This window comes from Brienomyrus brachyistius, chromosome 12 (genome assembly GCF_023856365.1).
Source record: "Brienomyrus brachyistius isolate T26 chromosome 12, BBRACH_0.4, whole genome shotgun sequence".
In the NCBI taxonomy this organism is placed as follows: Eukaryota; Metazoa; Chordata; class Actinopteri; order Osteoglossiformes; family Mormyridae; genus Brienomyrus; species Brienomyrus brachyistius.
The window spans coordinates 12,928,734-12,937,079 of record NC_064544.1 but is presented as its reverse complement, the minus strand read 5'-3'; the positions used below and the strand labels follow the sequence as shown (position 1 = coordinate 12,937,079).

At 43.1% G+C, this 8,346-nt stretch overlaps 1 long non-coding RNA gene across 1 annotated transcript; it reads right to left on the bottom strand.

Moving 5' to 3' along the window:
* Positions 1–546: 546 nt before the first annotated feature.
* On the bottom strand, positions 547–7,855 carry LOC125705338 (uncharacterized). Its single transcript, XR_007381475.1, has 3 exons — positions 5,008–7,855; positions 1,473–1,580; positions 547–1,248 (listed from the first exon to the last, which is right to left on the bottom strand). It is a non-coding gene; the product is annotated as an uncharacterized LOC125705338 (long non-coding RNA).
* Between the last annotated feature and the right edge of the window lie 491 nt (positions 7,856–8,346).

Genomic DNA, 8,346 nt, shown 5'->3' with positions numbered 1-8,346 from the left:
CTGTCAGGGAGCTTGAAGGGAGGAAAAACATGGACTGTCTGTCAGGGAGCTTGGAGGGAGCAAAAACATGGACCGACTGTGTTTCCCAGAGGACTGGAACGAGAGACACTGTTCTACATACAACTGATCTACATAGTTGTTTCTTGAGCAGTTACTTAACTTATTTTATTTTTTTATAACCAATGAAAGTGAATTATTTCTATGCAAAAAGTCACTGGACTGGTCGGTGGGTATGACATACACCCATTCACCAGCCAATGAAATTAGCCGCTCAGTCAATACACAGGAATACGCAGAAAACACAAGCAGCCTAAATCCATCAATTATTGAAGACCAGATTGCTGAAGGCCAGCAGCTGACAGAATACGGAACTTCTGCGTAAAATGTATCCTGCCAGGATGTTTTGGCACCTTGATTATCTACATCAGGAGAACAATTAATTGAGACTATTTATAGGCATACAGAATTCAACAAAATTATCCATTTCCTTATTAAATGATTTTCTTTAATACGCTGTGAGAAGGCCGAGTTCAGATCCCGCTGGCCTTATAAATAAATCATACATTTTTATTACATTTTATTTTTTGCACCCCAGACATGAAATGTTAAAACCTGGTGTTTATTCCCCAAAGGAGAGGACCGAGGAGATCTCCCCCCTGGGTAAAAATGAGAAAAATATCATTCTGGATACACGTCAGAAATATACCCAATAATAATGTAGAAAATCAATATTATACGTACTGCCCAGTACAGTGTACAGCTCATTCTAAAGACCCATGGAATGTTCTTTTGCTTTGCCGAAAGGGTCCATTTCTGGCAAAAGTGCACTGAAAGAAACAGCCGAAAACCTTTAGCAAGAGGGTTGCTTCCTACATGGAAAAGGAATCTGTCAGTAGAGTTTCTGGGAATTAGACACGTCTGATATTTTCACACAGCTGTGAACATAAAGAGAGCATTGAAACACCGCCGTTTCTCCCAGACGTAGCTTCCTGGTAAGCAGGTCCCTCTGGAACATCTCAGCCGCGAGGGATGAGTGAGCTAAAGTAAGACTGTAGGGGTTCCGGAAAGTGTGCAAAGAGCTTAAAGCGAGTAGAAAGTGTTCAGACGACGATGTCATGGTGCCACAGTTTTTGATGTTTCTGTATCTGAAACCTCATCAAAAAAAATAAAAATCACAGCCGCGATCCCTCAGTAGATATCGAAATCGGCCTGAATGCTGTCGTTTCCAATGACTCATGGAAGAAAATTCTGCAAAGAAAAGCAAGATAATCAATATCCCATTAAAAGTCATTGGAAGTACAAACAAACACTAGAAAAATCATTAGTTTACAGATACAAGGGTCATTACAGCATTGAGCAATATCTTTGGTCACAGCTGACCTGAATGTGGGCTAATGATCCATCTGATGGCTAAATGAACTTTTTCTTTCAGTTATTGATAGCTGAACTTTTTTTTATTTAAAGGGACATACCTCAGAGGACTGTGAGAGGATGATGGATGGGACCATGTCCTTCGGTGAGCCACAGGTCCAGGTTGTCTGGAACTTGCGCTCCTGGTAGGATGCCCTTGGTAAACAGATCTGTGAGGAGAGGCCAGGAGAAGTACTATGTACCAAAGAGGTTACTGTGATATTCATCTGCGAAAGGTTCGGGTAATTTTCAGTGTTGTACAGGACCCATCCCTAATGCCTGGAGATGTGAGCTTGCCAGGGAAAGCCTGATGGCCAAACCACCCACATAATCCAAAAATGACCATGTAGAGCCATCTTGTGGGGCTACCTCCCACAAAGCAGAAGGTGGGGGTCCAGTTGAGTGCCATTTGGGCGTCAAGAATGAGTGGGAACACCCCAGGGAAGACCCAGGATGCACTGGACGCTTTATATCTGCCAGTTGGCTTGGTAGGTCTGAGCCGATTCGCCAGGTTTGCTGTCAGCCCTCACCAGGAAAAGAGGTTGAAAGACAGAAGACTGAACGTATGGAGGGAATAAAAAAGGGCAGAATCAAGCCTCCATGGACGTACACGATCCTAAACCCCAGACTGCAGAGGCGCCAGGAGACGTGACGGTAAGCTCTCCGCATCCACATCCAGCAGATTAACAGGTGCTGGTGCACAGTGCTGTGCTCCGGCCCGCCAGCTGAAGACGTGAGAAAAGGTAAACGTTCTCCATGAATGTCAGCCCGACTCAGGAGTGAAAAGGTTGACAATATCCCAAAGCCATTTTGAAGTTTTTATGAACCATGTTTAATGGATCATAAACTCGTCTGAGCAAAGAAAAAGGGTCAATGCAGCTTCCATAGCAACTGCTCTCATCCCCTTAGCTCATTAGAGACACTTTAACGGCCAAAGCTGTCCATCCCTGTAACCATATAATCTGTTTGTTATATTCATTCTACGTCATATTGCAATGGAGTCTCTTACAAAGTGTTGCACCTTTCAGCCTGGTTATATTTTATTATTTTCATTTACGCCAAGAAGCACAGGGCTGTGATTTGAATTTTATTTTTTTTTGAGGAGGTCAGTCTGGTTTTGTGATTGCTAACTGCATAATCAGGCCATCGACCTTTGTCCTCAAAGGCCAAGAACATATTACCTTGTTTATAGCCTAATTAAGTCGAAGGTTTCCTAAAATATGCTGACACAAAGAGACTAAGAAAGCAGGTGGAGAGACCCAGCATTAAGCACATACACTAGTGGTGCCGAGGAAGTAACTGAGAAAGAGAGCTAGTAAATAAATATCATGCACCCCTAGGCTTGGCTCAGCCAGTAGAATAAGGTGTGCTTGGCCCTCCCCATCATGAGCTTGGTACCTCCCCAGGCTACACAAATCCCAACAAATCATGCAATGTTTTTCTTTTTATTATTGTATCTAGGAAGGAAGCAAGCAAGCAAGATTTATTTAAGAATGACTTAAACTCAAACCCTTCAGGCGTTCCAGAGAATCCTGTGTTGTATCCAATATTTTAGAGCTTGAGATTGGCCCATGGACCATTCTCTCTCAAGTGAACATTTCTGTTGTACACAGAGTATTACTGAATATTAACCAGCTCAACCATATCTACAGCAGAATTTGGTGTCATATTCGAATGCCGTCAAATTCGGAAGCCACTTTTTTTTCCCGATAGAATGTGTTTGTAGAAGCAGTTTGGGTTTAATACTTGAGATACAACAGGAGGGCCATTCCTGGAATTGTTTTGTGAAGTTAGCTGTTCTTATTGAATGTTTACCTTCTCCTTCAAAGAGCTTCTGGAAAGTGAGGACGAGCACAAACAGATGAGGGTACAGAACAACACAATAGTCAGCATGTGCTGAGATCCTGCACATCCACCACCCATGCTGGTAATGAAGAGAAAATCCTCTCGGAGCAGGAAGTCCCACTGCGTATCCACTGCGTTTCCAACTGACCTGCCATTGAGTCATCGAAAGGTCAAGAAATGAACTGTAGAGGGAATGGTCTGGAAAATACTATATATGTTAAATGTTACTGCAACTGTAATCACTATATATGATGTATTATTTCCATTGCAATACTATTAACAACATACATATTGGGACAGGAATATATCATTGATGCATTAACTTAAACATTCTGCAATTAAATTTTTGCAATTGTTACTTGCAATGAAGCTTATCACTGATGCAAATGACTCAAAATCCAAACCGTTTTCTGAAACATTGTGCTCATGTTTGAAGTAACAGTCTGTGCAGTTTCTCTGTTAAAGTAAAGCCTGCTTATGAAACTACCATCGACGTGCTACCATATTATTAACAACATAACAGTGTTGTGAGACTCATTTGCAGCACTATCATCTTACTGATGCCCGTTACACTTGGCCTGGTGCCTGTGTTACATCATTCAAAATGATTGGTCTTATGAGAATATGGATTTTCGGAAACTTGACAGGTTAAAGCTGAACCACACAAAGCACAAAACCCATGTCTGTGGGCTCTTATACGTGATCAGTAGCTTATACTGGTCAGGGTCACTTGGACCCCATCCCAGGCGGCATGGAGTACACCCTGGCAGAGGAGCAAACCATAGGGCAAAAGGAAGCTTGTCAACAATACTTAATATTACTAATATATAATATATATATATATATATATATATATATATATGTTTTCAGTTTGTTGATAAACCTGTGTGCGATAGGCTGGGCCCTCATCCTCGGTTGTTCCCTGCCTCGTGCCCATTGCTTCCGGGATGGGCTCCGGGCTGCCTGCGACCCAGAAGGATAAGCAGTTTGGAAAATGGATGGATGGATGGATAAACCCCTGTTTCCCTGCGAGCCGCCAGTAGGTCGTCCACATTCCCTTCCTGCCTGCACCATGCCTCGTCCACACGGCCAAACCACCCGAGTTCGTGACAATTACTATCAGCACAGATCTGGAAAGGGGAGGCCTTTCGTGACGAGTTCTGAATCTGCAAGGCCTCATTATACATTTGGCCAGTTACCATCCTGTCAGGCCCCTGCAGTGATTAGATTGTGCCACGGTAAGGATTCTTAATCTAAATCCAAATCAACGACATGGTGGAATAAGGCAGAAAATCCATTTCCAAGGTCTATCAATCTTAAATATGGCCGACAACAAGATGTTCTATCGCTGACTGATTTGACTACGTGGCGTCCACTGTTAGGCGCTCTTCTGAGGCCGAACAGCATAGCAGCGGCCTCGCCTGAACCGTCCATCTTAACGCTCGCTGACAAAGTTATTTACATCAACGTGATCATTCTGGGCAAACTTTCCCAAAAGCAACTACACATACAGGGAAAAGTTTCCCCTCTCAGAATCCAGCTACGAGGCACTGTGTGTGTTTACTGAAGCACGTACAGCTGTGCTGAATCGTGATTGGCTTTCGTGAAGAGCGGTCTGTGCTCATCGTTCCCAGAGTGTATTTCTGGAACAGGCATATCTTCTCTCACCAACCCACCCATGAGAGCACACTTAAAATGAAGAGCAAACTGCAGTCATACTTAAATTGCAGCTGAGCGACCACACTCACTTACCTGTGCATTCAGTACCTCGGACTCCGTGCATCTCCATGAAAAATATTTTTCCCTCCAGAAAGTGCATCAGGAGATTGGGGTTAAAAAAGGGAATGGAAATGAAAAATATGGAAAGGGGGCTTGACCCTCTGCAGAATTATCATTCAGCAGCATCTGTGATACTCTATATTTATCGCAATCCACAAAGTCCGAGCCCTGCTGATTTTCCAGGCTTCCTTTACCTGACAGCCAGGTGTGAAGCCTCCAGCCAATCAGAATCAATAATTATTAAACTAACTACCTGGGAGAACTGAAAACCAGGCCTGGATTTGGAATAGAGAGCCATTTGGAAAGCAGATGCATATTATGTTTTTCACAAAATAAAATATGAAGTAACACTATTCAACTAATAAATGCGGAAATATGGAATGAATGAATGTTGCATTTATATAGTGCTTTTATATAGCTCCAGATTTGAAGAGCGCTGATGTATAGTCTATGTTGCTGGTTGGTTAATGCTCTGTGTTACTACTCCAGGTTCTGTCATTTTTGTTGGTTTATTTTACTTTAATGTGACCAATTACGCCAAAAAAGTTGATTCTGCTTCTGAATTCACAAACCTTATGTATTCAATTACTTTCAAGCAGTTTTATACATCGGTGTAAATTACACAGGCCTAGGGAATTCACATGACTCAAACATTTAATGGCTTTTGAAGTATAAACATTTACATGTAAGACACAGAAGGTGGCGCATTGCTTAAGGAGCCGGGCGTACGGTACAAGCAAAGCATTCCTGGGGGGGGAAGACTGCTGTTATCCCCCCAGGGGCCCAGCTGCTATGAATTGTTTTGGAAAAAAAAACTCTCCGCTAAGAAAATTACCCGACATACGGTTTGCAGCACAGCCAGGAGCCAAGCCCAGCAGATGGCTAAAAGCCGGGGACGCGGCGCAGCACGAGAACGTTCCGCCTGTTCTCCGGCCTCTCAGAACACGCGAGGCCATCACTCTGCACTACTGAAGCCTGCGAGTTGGCCATTAATGTACCCAGGCCTCATCTGAGAACATACCTGCTGGAGATAAGGCATGGAATTACCACAAGACAGACAAACAGAGCAAACGACATGAGTCAGAACACAAGCAAGAGGCTTGTGTTTCTAGACTATTTTGATCAGTATCTTCCCATACAGTAGATGCAACATTTTGGGTCATTATGACAGGGTTATTTCTGGGTGCTTTTTCGACAAAACAGCAACTATTCCTCAGTAGCCAGAAACAGCCACCTAAAATCAGCGTTTTGCTCTTTTAAAAAATCACAAGTTGAAATTACCTAAAGGACAGCAATGGACAGCAGAGAAATAAAAGCATTACGCCGCTTTAAAGATCCAAGACTGAGTTCCTGATGATCAGCTGAGCACGAGCCCAGCTGCCTTGACCAAACACTTTTGCAAATGGAGGGAACAGGAAACTGCAGAAGAGGAGAACAGAAGGCAAGGCATGTAAAACGAGGTGAGGGCCTATCGAATCGGCAGGCTCCCCTGCTCCTCCTGCCCTTGTCTCTCTGCCTATCACGTTCCGTCCCTGTCCCTCCCAACCCATCTCACATTCTCTCCATCTCTAGGGCAGCAAAGGAGAAGAGGGCAGAGTGGACTCAGTCATGCACTGCCAGTGACAAACGACTCACACGGATGGGATGAAAGGACACTGTAAAACACAGTGTCTCGTCTGTGCGCGAGGTTTATGGCCTTGGGGGGAAAGAGACAGAATTGATTAGGGCAAAGCTGACGAACGGCATTAAGGAGAAATGCGCTGCTTACATCTCTGTGCCGATTCCAAGGTGTTTTGAGGGCGTGTGTGTTCTTCGGGTGACAGGAATACACAGGAGGGAAGTCACTGCGAATCAGCGCGATGTTATGGTTTAGTGAGTTAAAAAATACCCCAGGGAGGGAATGTTTTTAACTGCACAGTCTCAGTCTGAACTTCTCATGCTGCATCTTTCTGGCTGTGGGAAACACTCAGCTTTAAGGCCTGGCTCATTAGCAATAAACACTTTTGAAGGGTAGTTGACCTACTTCAACAAGTTTGTAAATGAACAAAGGTTACCCCTTATTACCATCGTCATCTGCCGTCATTAAAACATGAAATTCGTAAAGTGCACACGCTCAAGGGTCTGTTTGGAAATTTATGTTCTTAGAGTATAATTCAGTTTTATAATACTTAAAGATGCAGTGTGTAAATACAATTCTGCAGCTTCTCACGGATGCATTCTCTCTGTTTGCTCTGCAGCATGGTCGCGACATATGAATCACAAAAAACACAGCTCCATGGTGCACTCGGAGCAAATTTACCCTCTGTCATGTTATGCATGCGCAAATAATTAAAAATAATATAAAACTGAGAAGGCCATCATGGCTGAAATTCATGCATCAGTTAGCAACCGACAAAATATAAATACTCTTCTTCTAAGATGTGGCTTCTTTTTTCAGAGGTGCTCGTGGGCCTTGCACACACACACGTCCTCGTGCACGCGCCGACACTCACAAACAAGCAAATCCTCACGCGGTGGTGTGAATTTCTACTTCTGTTGATGACCTACTTTAGATCTGGCATAAAGGAAGGATCAAGTTAAACAGTGACCAACAGTATTAATTCGGGGAATGTTTAAACTATATGTTTCTAAAATGTGAAATCATTGTATTAATATAATGTGTGACTATTTTACCCCTTGGGTAAGCTGGCAACGAGATCATCCAAACGGTTTTACAATATTCTTGTTCATAAATTTATATGTACATGTCTGCAAGCATAATAATTAGACAGAAGAAAATCCTGAAAACTGTTATGAACAAAACTGTGTTAAACAGAACTGCAGGCACTATTCTACTGAGGCACGTTATCAACATGTCAGCAGAGTTACTGGACAGTCTATAAATCTAAAAAAGAACTCAATGAATGCAAACTTTAGCTTTGTGTCGCCCTCAGAGTTAACTGCCAAAAACCAAAGATTGACTGCTTGGCTGCATGCTGGTTGGCTGGTGCCAAATCAGAAGGTTGCAAGAGGAGCATCTGCAAGATCATCCGTTATTCCTCTGCAAAACACAGAAGCATTTGATGGTTGCGGTTGGACGACAAGGTCATATCTCATCTGCCACAGTATAGCTGCTTAAAGATGGCGTCGGATTGGCCAGGAAAACAGAGTTTGGCCGATGAACACATAGCCGAACATCCAGGAGAAAAATAAGCAGCTATAAACTTGGGAATCATGTTTCAGATGTGAGAGCGTTGTTGTCTTGATGTGAGCCTTGTTGTGTTGAGCACATGTGAGTCTCCTGTTGACCGTGAATTAAATATTAAAGGGAAT